Below are 14,408 nucleotides of genomic sequence, written 5' to 3'. Positions count from 1 at the left end.
ATTTCTAAAGATTGGCATCTGTGTCTGGAGAAACCCATATCAGTCGACCTCTACCACTAATCCCCTTCTCCCATATTAACGAGACAAAAACCAAAACTATTTCTTCACCAAGTTCTGTAGACTTCATACAAAAAGACAGTTTAATTCGACTCTATCACCCACCATGGCAGGTCCATGTGTAATACTTTCATGTATCAGTCCTTAATTTGAACTCCGGAGTCATTTCCATCTAACCTTAAATCCCCAGCCTGCTGAACAAGGGTCAGAAACTTGTGCCCAGTTTAATGTCACTGCATTAATTCTTTAAGTAATATTACCCCTTGCTATCTGTGAAATATTATGACTCTGCTGTCATGACAACTCGATGTGACCTTCTCTATTAAAATCTGAGCATGTTGTTCCCTCCAGTGTAATGTCATGTTTGATCATGGGGGCTACGAGTGTCCTGATCCCAGCCGTGCACAGTAGGAGGTGTGGTGAGTGAATGGACAACCAGAGGTTCCCCTTAAGGGCAAAACTGACATTGTCTGCATATTCCAGCCTTGTGGGACAATTTAATATATTCAGAATGAATCATTCTGGATCCATCATCATAGATTGTACGTGTGGTGTGATAATTTGCCTGATGATATGACTTCAATTTACACAAACAAGGAGGTTACACAGGAACAATTGTAAATATATATTTTAAATATCTGGCATTAAAGTTTTGCAAACATCAGATATTTTGAGGATTTTTCAAATTTACTTATGTTGTTATAACGGTATAATTTGTAAGATTTAGCAAAAATGTATTGGTGAAATCACATGTTGCGGGATATCACCTCACTCTTCCCTTCCTATGGTAGCCTTCAGTTATCATTAAAACTCCAAAGATGTTTAGTTTGTCCAATCAAAAACATAGTGGTCCAACAAAATAAAGTAAATAAAGGGCTCATGCTATGGTAATGAAAACAATACCTTCAGGTGATTGTGTGATTGGACATTCAAAATAATAATACAAAAAATCAGTTTAATTATTATTTTAGATGCTATTTTTTTTGCCTAAATTAAAAACAATTCTACTGGAATCTTACACACTGGACCTTAAAATTGTTAAAAGTCTTATTGAAATGAACACATGCATCCTGAATGAATATCTGTTAGTTAATAATAGTAAAAAAACAACAACATATGTTTGGTGCACAGTGCTGCATCCGACAGATTTGGGTACAGTATACATGAGTGGGCGACTTCATGGCTGTATATATGGAGTAGCTTCAGCTTTACGCTCCTCTCCATTCTAGGGCCTCCGGTGTATAAATTTAGTTGATGGCGTGTGTTTCTCTTTCTTAATTCATTGCAGTCGGATTCCTCTTTGATGCAGTTCTGTTGTCCCCCAAACAATTGAAGTGGAGACAATGGAGGCATAATGATAGATCCGTGTACCCACCATCTGTAAGAGCAGCTGCTCCCTTGCATCTGTACAATATGCTAGAGCGGGGAGCCTCAGTAATCTGCATAATAAGGAGAGGGCTTATCTCAGTCTAGTTAATAATCACAAGCAATCGATGCACTTCATTCCCTCACTTCTGAGTGATGGAAAAAAAACGCTGCAAAGTTTTGGTATGTCTGGTGCGTCGTCAAGATAAGCAGGGGTCACGCTGTAATGCCAAGCTGTTGATTTTGCCTAGAGCTACAGATTTAGTCTGCACCCAATTTCATCTTTTCATGAATACCATAATTACAGCAGGACACTCTGAGTTATCTTAGTGCCTTTCCCCACCTCACTCCCTTATAGAGTTTATGGCCTCTATAGCAATACTGCACCTCATATCAGAATTGGGCATATGGCTCAAAGTCTGTGATAAACACATAGCTCGACGTGTAGTGTTGATAATAGAGTTGCACCTTATAAGAAATACTCTCACATGGCCAGAAGATTGGCCCCGTAAAACACACACACACACAAAAAAAACCCATTGGAAATATAACCTCCTGGTTGAACTGCCTTCTTAGACACTGCAATGTCTGCATGTGGCCATAACATAGTTGAAGTTGTTCTCATCACATTTCAGCTCAAGGAAACATTTATATTTTGAGGTGATCATTTTTTTTTGTCCACAAACTTAGTAATTTATCTGGTAGGTAGTAGGCTTAATACTCATCACACACAAACCCAAGTGTATACTTGGGTTGGGGGCAGAAAATGACTTGATTGAAATTTTAACATTTTCACTGGAATAAGTGCTTTATAAAGAGCTGATTTGATGTTAAACATTTCTGATACTTCATCTCACATTTGGTAAATAGTCATTTAAATTCATCTGGAGGGTTTTAAACTCAGTGTTTGGGCTTAATAGTTGTTGACAGTGTGAGAGTGCACAGTTGCGCCATTGAATGGGCTTTTTGTGTTTTGTCCATATATGACATCGAACATTTCTCAGTGCAATTTAATAGATGCCTCTGGGTTTTGAGAATCAGTGCATTATTATTTTCTTTTACGGAGCCGTATTCATTACACTTGGTAATGGCTGCTAAGCAGGCACTAAATTGATTGGATATAAAATATACAATAATATTGATCAACAAAGTCTCTCCTTGGTGTTCTCCTGTTAAATAAGCTCATTAAATCATGTTTATTTAGTACTCCGCAGTGTGAAAGTAAAACACTCCAAAAATTAATTTGCTTTGATTTCTCATGTTCTTTTTTTTGCATTTAAAATTGTGCTTTTTGATAAATGGATGTGTGATATATATTACTATTTATTACTTTTTTTTAATATTAAATCTTCTTTATTTATACTTAACTTGCATAAATAAAACCCTTGCATACCCTTTTGCTGTGTGCATAAATGCAATAATAGACATGAATATAAACTGTGCATTAAAAAATGCCAGCCAATTCCCCTGGTTCGTGATCCTCCTAATTAAGCATGCATGATGTTTCTCTCCCAGCTGCTATGCTGCTGAAATACACCAGACAGGTGTATTGAGCCCCCAGTGAGGCCCGAGAATGAGAACTGTATACGAACAAGTGCAGGTGTGACATGTTAGGAGGAGTCCAGGTGCTTATTGAGTTATCAGAGGCAGCGGCTTCATGTTTGATTTATCATCTGGGGTTTAGCATTGCCCCGTCTGAGCGACAATATATCAGGCAACAAAATAAAACGTTCAGAAAATTACCTGCTGCATCGCTGCAGTCGTGATAACTTACATCGAGCGCGCCATCAGACGTAGTGTGGCACCCACTGACACTTCATGTGAAAAACTGACAGTGCTTATTGAACCTGTATAGTGACAACACGCACTTAATCATCAATGCAAAACCTTTGGCCAAGCCAAAGAATCACCTTGAATTCACCCTTTAAGTGTCATGATGTGTCACTGATATGTGGTTTATAGTTTGTTTGTCTGGAATCGAATCAAATGGCAAAGTTATGGCAGTGCTACACTGGGACACAGGTTTTTACTGAAGCTACATAAGGGCAGTTAGAGTATGTTTGGACATTTAATAAAGCTATTAGTCTATTAGAAGTCATTTTCAGATACATGCACTATTAAATGCCATGCTTACCTTTTGCATTCTTAAGAACCTTAAACTCAGAACGAGCTAGCTAGTCTCCATGAGCACATAAAAGGTACCCAGATTTATGGGCAGGTTTTTATCCTAGACTCAGGCACCATGTGATAAACAAGCACTTTTTGCTTGAGGCTAAATAATACTCTTTGAGGTCCTGATTTACAATGCTGTGAAGGATCCATTTGTGGTTCAGCTCTGAGGCGCGCACCTCTGTGATTGGTCATCCGTAAGCTCAAAATTTGGGCTCAGATCTACAACTCACGAGCTTGAGGATTTCTAAATGGACAAATGCATAAATGATGGTGGGGTTTTATTCAGAGTTAATAGATGAAGAGAAATGAACTTTTCAGAGATGTAAAAGGCTTTTAGATTTAACAAAATTCTCCCCTGTTCCCTCTGATTGAGGCTAAAGCTGAGGCACCGTGCAGCCAATCTAATATTCTTGGCTTTTTAAAAGGGAACTCATTGGGGTATTGGTCCACAGCATGGATTCCTAGGAGATCTGATTAAAGGGAAATCCCTCAATGTTTTGCCCTCACCTTCTCCTTTATAAATGAGATGCACATTGCAACTGCTTAAATGTATCTAACATGGCTTTGCTTGATGTAGAAAATAACAAATTGTTTTCAGTGGAAGGCATAGATGCTCAAAAATACTAATTGTACCTTTCCCAAAGTCACAAAAAAAATCAAATTTTCTATAATCAGAAATTTAATAAGTTTTACAGATTTTATTTTCATTTCTGTAGTTGTATTTTTCATTATTATTATTTTTTGTCATTTTAATACAATATCTTTTAACATGGTGTGATCACAAGTCACACCAAGTCTAAAGGTCACATTGTGCATCTACCAAGTCCTAAATAAAAGATAGTGAAGTATGACAACTTAAACGATAAAAAAGGATATCATGTCAATGCTACTGTGATTAAAGTTAAAGTAAAGCTGCGAGCAGATGTGAAAAGAACAAGCTAGTTATCTACAGCTGCCACAAACGGCGTCATATAATTTCAGACAGAAAGTCAACTGTAAATGAACTGTGAAAAATAGCATCAAATTTTATTCAATTTAATAAAATCACACTGTTCACCTCATAAGGATTCCTTGTTAAGAAGCACAGAAGAGGATCATATCTGACCATTCACTGTTTTTTAAACATGTGTTAAATGTAACCCTTTTGACAGCAAAGTTCAGAGTTTGTTGTTAAAATATTTTGTGGATTGTAATAAGCCCTGTAGTGAATCGTAAAAGAGCCGAGACCAGCCTGTATTTATCACAATCCTCTCGGGTTGCAGCCTATACATCAGACTTTCAGTTTACAGACCTTAACTAACGCTGCACCTCTCTAAGATATATTTATCCTCATATCAAATGTCACTAACATTTCTTTTCCCCTTTATCTGTCTCGTTTAGCTGCAGTTGTTAAACTTCAACACCTGAGCAAAAGTAATTACAGCCCAAAAAATTTGCATTCAATTTTTTTTTGGGTGGTTCATTGAAATGAAACGTTGTCATTGCAGTTGAGGTAAATCTGTTTTAAGCCTTGTCCTTTTTGTTTGATGTTTATGGGGTTGTGAGAAGGCCATGACATTGTTGGGTCATATTTTGACACATTAATTGGACTAAGGGCTTTTCATCACAGCTGTTGGGAAATTAGGAGGAGATTGAAAGCCCCTGATATCTTGTAATTACTGATTCATGTTGTGTAGGCTCACTTGTGAACAGCAGCTCTTGCTGATAAATGGGCAGTAAAAGCAATAATAGCCCAACCACCACACAAAAGAGTTAAGAGGGACGGACATGGCCTCTCTCTTTTTTTTTTTTTACACGAAAACTTGAGGTTGAGGGGAGGAGTCAGATGCAAATTAATACAAATTCAGTTGTAGTAAAGCCACAATAGAAATAAATGGTTAACTCTGGTGTGACCACAATCAAGTATAAGCACAATTAACCTCACAAATGTGACAGTGTTACAGGGTGCGTAGCAAAGGAAATGTTCCGCCCAGTGTGTTTTAGGCCATGTTCCAGGGAGAAGGAGGGGCTGCATTCAAAACAAACCGCTGTCCCTGATATCAGCTGGTTAATCCTCTCCTTTTAGTGGCTTTATTGGTTCATTCAAGAGGGTCTGTTGACATTCCCCCTGCCCTGTTAAAAGGCAACTGCATCTCAAGTGAAATCTGGAGTGTTCTTTACACAGGCGGGAGCCCCATGTGGCTCCTGCCTCCCTGTGGGCCTGTGATTTTCCTGCTTTAAGTGTCTACTGTCAACACTAATTTGTCCTACTCCTCCTCCGCCCCCCTCTGGAGGGGGACAGTCTCCTAAAGTTTTAATAAAAGATCAGCTATAACTCCTTGTTTTCTGGGGCTGAGACAAAAGCTTTAAAAGCCACAGAGGCAATAAGATGCCAGGTAATGATTACAAGGCTTGAACAGAAGCAGTTACCAATACCACATACTGTTTTTACACAGCACACTGCAAGTGTGTGCTGTGGCTAAAGGCTCCTCTCCTTTACAGCAGCCATCCACACAGCAGATATGTAGCCTTAAATTAGTGAAAAGCAATGTTTTTTTTTTTTAATAAGCTTATTATACTGCACACACAAATTAAACGGACTAAAAGGTTAATACAGTTTGAAATCGCAAAAATTCTGTAGTTGTTTTATGTTTGTTCGGGATGCCAGGGAATGCAGGGGAATGATTATGCCTCATTTTCTGGCTCACTTGTAATGACAATTTAAACTGATTTGGTTTCAAAAACTTTGTTCGAAAGTTATGGGTTAATTATTTTCACATTATTTACTCACGTTGTTGCCCAGTGAAGCCCTGTGTGTGTTTTCATTCCTCCACTTTTCTTCGGGATTAATAAGAGCAACATGATTGCAAATAATAGTTTCTGACATGTTTGGCTTGAACACCATTTCAGAGCTCGACAAAGTAAATTGCTCCATTTCATTTATCTGCCTTTGATGTCTAAAGGAAAATCAATGAAAAAGTAATTTCTCTCCCGCCATTTAACCAAATTCCCATCTAGCTGAATGATAGGTCCCTGGGAAAGCAGTAAGGAGACTTTCTTTTCAATTATCCCTGACTTGTTTACATAGTGTTTTGTTGACTGGACTAGATGCTAACATACAAATCTCATATGGGTTCTGCCGTTATTGGGGAAGCTTAATGCAATTTCTCTTCTAAGGTAGGCAAGAACCATGTAGGAAATTGTTCAATATCTCAGTTGAAGCCCAATTTTCACTGCATTGTTTTGTCGCACAGTGTATTGTAGGGTTATGGTAATGTAATATGCATAATTCATACACCTTGGGCCCCCTCCTAATTTTTGATTCTGCTGTCCTGCCTGTTCATCTGAAGCTGAATTAATGCTACATTGTCCATTAGGCGGCCATAACACAAGACAATACTGTCACACACTGTGGTTGAACTGAAATTCCCTGGAGGCAAATGGTATTCCTCACTTTTCCATTTTTCTGTACAGGCTCTGCAAGAATTGCTTGGCAATACAGCACATTTCTCATTTTGGGTCGAGCCTTATGTGTTATAGACCCATGTTGAAGTAATAATTCTAATTGGAAATGGCATTTTCATGAGGAACTGAGAATATGTTTTCCTTATTATCCAGAGTACGAGTTTGGCTTTGCTTTTGTGTGTTTTAGCTGGCACGATTCTCAGGTGGATCAGAGGCTGTGAGAGCACAAAGAGGGAGCGTTAGATGGCTTGTTATCCTCTCCAGGGTTCACTTAGAGAGCCCCAGACTGCTGCAGTTGTGACCTTCATAAGGCACTGTCTCCCTGCTGGGAACACATAGACACACACACTCACACACACAAAGTACATCCACTCCACAGCCAGCACTCATTGGGTCATGATGGGGCTAAGCAGCCCCATTAAAGCTTGCTCATCTAGGCTTGGATCACGTGCACAAAGCGTAGAGATGGACTCCAGCCAAAAGGTCTTGGGCCTGTGGTTTCTGACTCCAAATGTACTGGACTTTTATAGTTGCGAGATACAGTAAATTGACGCTCTTTTTTTGTGTGCGGTGTATCCATGTCATCCTTTCCTCTGGATACCAGTCTAGTGACGTTGCTGCCTGCACTCACTGTGTATTATAAATCCATTTTTGGACATGCTGTGGTCAGTTTAATGATCATTATGTGGCTCAGATGGAAAAACAAGGGAATAAGGTAAATCAATGATCGATTTTACAATGTGACTTGATTCATGGGTCGCTCCGTGATAAATGGCCATCTTATCAAGCTGTTGTGGAGTAAAAAAAATTGTATGTTGCGAGAGAGAGAGAGAGGGCCTCTTTTTGGCTTGGCTTTTTAGTGTTTCATCGGTCAATCTTAAAAACACCAGAACATCCCATGGAGCTCTCTGCTCAAGAGAATATACTGTGCAAGCTAATGAGTACAGATAATACAGGAACTATTTTAACTATGATTCATTAATTTATTTATTTTGCAACTGCTGCTGCAGCTGTACCCTCCAGATCCAGATTTTAAATCCCCAAACACTACACCACCCAGTGTTATTTTTTCTTCCCCTTTTCATTAATTAGTCAGATGAGATACAAAAATTGCCTTTTTCAGTGTGTTATGTAGCTTCTGTGCCATCTTCGTAAGAACACTGGCATGTAAAAATATCAAGCAGAGGATCTGTCTTTGATTCTGGTTGATGGAGGGGGGGCTGCACCTAAAGGTACTGAAGCAAAGAAATAATGGTATACTACACTGCTTGTGAAAAGCAATAGGAGAACGGAGGGGGGTTCACATTAAAAGTGTCTCTCTAGGTAGCTGACATGACGCGACTAGTCAGACGTAAATAATGACAGACGGAAACTATCATGAGGTCTGTGAAGCATCCGCATGCTGCCATCATTTTCTGTCTAACCTTGCATTGCCAGCAGCTCACCAGCTCTGGAGATCATTTAAAAAGCAGACTAACGATGCTGCCAGACCTCACACCAGTCACAAGGATTTGCCTTGAGTTTAGATTAGCTGAATAGATTTTTACTACAGCTTTAAGTAATTTTGTTCCTACACGGTGATTTTTGCATTGATTTGCCGTCATTTAAATTTATACATATTTCACAATAATTCATGCAAAAATTGTTTTTAATCGGATATTTTTTTTTACACAGTTTTGGATGTAAGGCTGTGTTGTTGCTGCGTTGCTTTTTTCCTTCATGTACTCTGTGTTTGCAAAACCACTGCTGATGAGGAAAATAGGGGTCGTTTTTCTCTTTAAGTGGATATGTCACTTTTTGAGTGAGGGTAAAATGATGATACAAGAGGACTAAAAGTTAATATCAATTCATTGAATGACCTGGTGCTCCCGTGTGTTTGCTTCTTAATTATATTCTGTTCGCATGACGTACAGTTGCTCTCGTACCTGTAAATCAAATTTAAATCCTGTACCACGAAGGGTTCAATTGAGAAAGATGGGCATAATTCTAAAATGTTTATTTCTACATTGCATTGCAAGAGATGTTTTTTTTCACACTGATGCACCAACCTAGGATATGTCTAAAATAACATTCCTGTAATTGCTCTATGGCTGTAATATGTTTATAGTGTTTTTATATGCCTGATGAGGTCATTCATTACTAACTTTCCACCGTATGCACGTGACCATATTTCATGTGGAGAATATGTATAAGATATGTTGCACTTAAGTGATGTGAGAAATAATTTGAATATCTGCATAGACTCTAATTTATAGTCCCGGCTCACCGCTTCTTTACTAGAGGACAATAACAATGCAAAACAAGAGCCCACTCTACTATATAATTAAAATCATCTTTGGGGACATGTTTTGCTCTGCACACAGAATTTGAAACTTAAAAAATGGCATGGTAATGTATTTGCATAATATAACAATGAGTCCCACTCAACAAATTTATTAGTCTAGATTCTGAAAAAGCCATGGCAAAGCAACTTGCATACTGTAATTGGCATCTTGTGGTTTGCTTTCCTGAGGAGAAAGTGAATTTTATATGCTTTTATAATAAATAGCATATTTAAGCACCCAGGAAATCACGGCAAGACATCCATCCTACATCGTTCCATTTATTCTGGTGTGTTTAATTAAAGCCAGGAAACTACATTCAATTTGTGTCTGAACAGTGTCTAATGTCTGAGACTGGTTATTAGATATTAAATTGATGCATAATTCAGGCAATTAAGAAAGTAATCACACAAAGTAATGTAATGGAAGTTAATTATTACTGCATAAGCAAACAGTTCATCAATGCTAGTTAACGCTGTGACTGCATCCCTAATATGTTCACCAAGCACGGAAATTCCTCTCCCTCAATGTTTTGATGTGCTGATTAAACAGTGTGGAGGCAGATTAGTGAAGAAAGAAAGCGGGGCCCTCTCACCTCCTCTGCTGTTCCTGAGTGACACGGTTTTAGTGTGTTGTTGCAGCGGGGGCGGTGTGTGTGTGTGTGTGTGTGTGTGTCATAGGTCATTAGACTTAATGTATTTGAATCTATCTATATTTTGTTTTATATTTTATATAAATATTTATTAATCTCCTTAGGGAAATTCTATCTATCTATCTATCTATCTATCTATCTATCTAATGTCTATTTCTCTATCTCTTTGTCTTTTCATGGCCTGAGGAATATGCAATGTGACTCTGTTTACCAGTCGATTTATCTGTGCGAAAAACAGTTGGCTCAGCTCAGTGACAACACAGCTCTTTCCACAAAATCACGTAAAAACCAACAAGCGGACAGCCAAACACTCTCTCTCTCTCTCTCTTTCTCTCCCTCCCTCTCGCTCTCTTTTGAAGACATCTGATAAAACAAGACCTTCCAGCCTTGGGTTGTTTTCCTGGGTAAACATGCGTGTCACAGTTGACCTTTCTTGGGGTCAGCTGCTTTTATATTGGCTGACATGTTTCCAAGTTAATAGAACTGTTTAGCGGAGATCCCCTGGGCCCCTATATTTATTAAGCTGCAATGAGTTGCATCTGTCTGGTTGAATCAAGAGGACCAATCAGCTGGGGTCAGAGACACAGTAACAGAAATATAGACATGTAGCTACACATAAACACATGCTTTATATGGATGCACAAACATATAAAGATGCAGATGCTGGCAGGTTTACTGCATGCACACTCATAGAGGCAGTTCGGTTTTCCAATTTATAGCCAATTATGTTAGCAAATTTCATCGTCATAAATTAGCACTGTCACAATTTTCCCTGCTTTTGGTGTCAGCCAGTGTTTAGCATAGATTGGTATATGTTGTAGTGCAGAGTGAGCATGTGAGAGGCTGTTTAAGGCAGTGCCGCATGTGGTCCAGTGTGACGCTCTTTGTCTTGTTTCCTAAGCAGTTTTCTGAGGTTTATTGATTTATCTTTGTTCAGCCATTGTACAACAACCCATAATGCTGGTAATTTTCTTAGACTGATTTTAAGCCCCTGTCTGGTAATCAGGGATAATTGTCAATTATCACAAGGAACCATCAGATCAATTACTGCAAAATCAATGCAGCCACTTGGCTTGCACTGCCTCTTTTCTCTCACCTGGAGTGGTAAAGCTGTCTGTAAATCTAAAGATGCATATAAAAGACCTCACATATTACATTTTTAGGGTTGTTTGGCGGTGCTGGAGAATGATTGCGGGGTGTTGTTTTACAGTCATGTTTCTGAAATAGCGAGGCACCAGATGCACCTCTCGTTGCTGTTGTTTTATAACATCTAATGGAGACAAAACTATTGTTACCTCTTAAACTGAAGGCTGTGTATTATATCTTTTCCTTTTTATGAGTGAGCTGCAGAGAGCCCCTATTCCTGGTGGGTGAGATGACTTTTGTGATGAAACTTAATGTCAGGCAGTCCTGATGTCCTTATTTTCCTCTCAGAGGCAAGATTGTGCTTTCACCTCATGAAGGAAAGACGCCATTCGCTGAATGGGTTCCTGCGTGTATGGAAACAAATGTGCTGCTGTAATGGAATAGCCTGGTCAGCAGCCCAATGTATTATCTCCTCCTCAATGTATTTATTTACACTCAGCTACTCCACATATTGCCTTGTCATCTTAATGGGTGTGGATTAATCTGTTGCCATGTAGGCTTAGGTGAATGAAAGAGACTGACCTTTTACAAACTTTGTTTGTGTCCCTTAAGGGTGAGTTAATGCTCAAAGCGTGGTGCCTTGAGGTGCTATAGAGACTAGGGCTGCAGCTAACGATTATTTCAGTAATCTATTAATCTGTCCATTATATTTTTTGGTTAAATTGACTAGTTGTGTGGTCCATGAAATGTCATCGGTGTTTTCCAAACCTTGAAATGATGATGTTCTCAAATACCTTTTTTGTCCATAAACCAAAAATGTCTTTGTTATATGAAGCAGAAACCAGAAAAGACTCACTTTTTAGAAGCTGAAAAATACAAGAGCATGTTTTAATTATTAACATTAACCACTCAAACTTACTGATTAATTTAGTCATTGATTCATCGATTTATCAATAAATCAATGCTACCCTAGTAGAGACTAGAGAAATTAGGGGCTTTTAATTGAATACAGGTACATCAGATTGAGTTTATCATAAATAGGTTTTGCATATATTACATTTCTATTAAAACAATAATAACTGAAAGACTTGCAGTGACTTTATGTGCTGTTTTTACTGTTTTCTTCATTATAGTCATTGAGTGTTTGGTTCAAGGACAAACTGTGCATTTCACCATGGAGGAAGGACAAGCTTTATCAAGACAAATGGTAAGGTCATCATTCTATTGCACAGTCTGTAATGTTTACTACAGAGCATATTGTGTCTACATATTAGATATTGAATCCTTGTTTAACATGGGTCTCAGAATCATGTTGTCCATTTCGATATATGTCAGATGTGCTGTAATCATTTTCAGTGAATCTAGCAGAGATTGTCATTTACCCAGTGTCCAAACTGCTCATATTTCATCCCCACCTGAAAGAGGCTGCCATTGAATATAATCACATACACACCTACTGCATCAGGCCAAGAGAAAACAGAGTGTGCACTTTGTGCACAGCTATTTATATCAATAAGTCCCGTGCTGAGAGGCACAAAATGAGCATTTAAGCTGCAGGGCCTAGAGAGCTCAGTAGCAGGTGGGCAGGCTGCTTTGAGGCGCCTGGGCGGAGGGGGTATTCACTCTTTTACAGGTGTTGCCCATCTCACTGTGCATCCTTGGCTCTGGGAAGGTTTGGCTTTGGGAGGGAGTGGGACAGCTGGAGCAGCAGGCATCGGGCAAACGGAGAAAGAGCCTCTTCTTACTGCCGGGGCCTCCGCAGGTCAGTGCCTCTACCCAAAGGGACGGCGGAGCGAAACGCCATCAATTCACAAACAAAGGAGCCACTTCACCCGCCACAAAGGAAACATATGTGATAGAGCTGACTCCCGAGCCGCAGCTCACTTTAACATGTCAGCCTCTCCTAATTAGCTTTGTTAAGTCCCTCTGCTGTCTGCCCAACTGAGGCCTCTCCCAGTCACATGTGGGCTTTGTGTTAACAAGGGCAAATGCTTGGACTCTCTCCCTAAACAGACATTTTGCTTTAAGTTGCTATGGTTTGTTTAATCAGTCCTAAAATGAGAATCATCTCTACTTGAATACCACCTCCCCTCCCAAAAAAACACCCTGTTATAGATAGATTCCATTGACATGCTATTGTATGTATTGATTACTGTAGTGCAAGCAACCAGAACCTTACAGTCCTCCTGAAGAGTTTTACATTGCATGTGCTTGTGTGTCAGAGCCGAGCTGTATTAGATGAAAACAGCCGTCCCTTCAATCTTTATCGGGATGTTTTAGAGTCATTACTGGGCAGCCTTCAGACTGTGGTCTACCATGCGTTACATGTTGCAGTCCACACTGAGCCTCATGTGACCCCTGCTGCTTACCCACTGGCAGTGCAATTTAACCAGGCTGATGACATGCAGCATGACATCCCTTGGAGAAGCGTCTTAACTTGCAGCCTCATTGTGGGGGTTTGGTCAGTGAGGGATGCGTGAGCTGACCTCTCTGGAGCACAAATCAGACGGGGTCTGTGATTCAGAAAGAATGGATTTGCTTTGTCTATTTTCAATAACATTAAAGTGGTAGCAATAGCATTACATGCTTAGTGCATGAAGGCAGGAAAGGAAGTAAACCAGAAACCTCCTGAATTTAGTCAAATGCAGAAGGTGTCCTGTAAACGTGTGGCAAATCATGCTCTGAACGAATCTCATTATTGTAGGTCAACCCTTAGAATTCAGCTGTAACTAGACGTTTACTAGGTGAGTCTGACAACTGATATGACTTAAATATTTATAGCTATCTTGATGTGTACAATTTCTTTTTTTTTGTATCTGATAAAAAAAAAATAGCAAACACTACAGCAAGAGTACCTAGTGTATTGGTACTCTGTTGTACAGTAAGTGGATTCCACTGGTCTAACATCTAACTAATGCTTGTGAAATTCAGCTTCTGGCCCTGTTGGCTGCCAGACAGTCCAGCACTTGAGAAGCTCCTGGCCCAGAGCTGTGTGACTAGAGCTGACTGAGTGTCATGATCCCAAGATCTCTGCCTTCTCTTTGACAGCGGGTTTGAAATTCCTGGGTTAAAAGTTCTCAGAGATTATATCTCAGAAGGCATTTGTGATGATGGTTCATGACAGGTATTGCTTTCAAGTGGGTGAAGGAATTCCTCTGAATGTGTCAGCTGCAGAGAACTTCAGAGGATGGCGTCAAAGAAACATATAAACAGGCAGATTAACAATAAATAGATATTTCATCATTTGTCACTGGTTTGTACACAGTCTGATTGGTTTCACTGATTGATTAAAACTGAGGTTTATTTTAAAC

General features: G+C 39.3%; 1 long non-coding RNA gene across 1 annotated transcript in view; it reads left to right on the top strand.

The window, feature by feature from the left end:
• The window catches only part of LOC131455386 (uncharacterized), a 63,443-nt gene that overhangs the window by 7,331 nt on the left and 41,704 nt on the right, over positions 1–14,408 (top strand). The window contains exon 3 of the long non-coding RNA XR_009239799.1: positions 12,231–12,304. This is a non-coding gene — a long non-coding RNA (uncharacterized LOC131455386). The remainder of the gene's footprint in view (positions 1–12,230; positions 12,305–14,408) is intronic.

This window comes from Solea solea, chromosome 2, assembly GCF_958295425.1.
Source record: "Solea solea chromosome 2, fSolSol10.1, whole genome shotgun sequence".
Lineage (NCBI taxonomy): Eukaryota > Metazoa > Chordata > Actinopteri > Pleuronectiformes > Soleidae > Solea > Solea solea.
The sequence above is the reverse complement of the archived record's forward strand: the minus strand, read 5'-3'. Positions and strand labels throughout refer to the sequence as shown.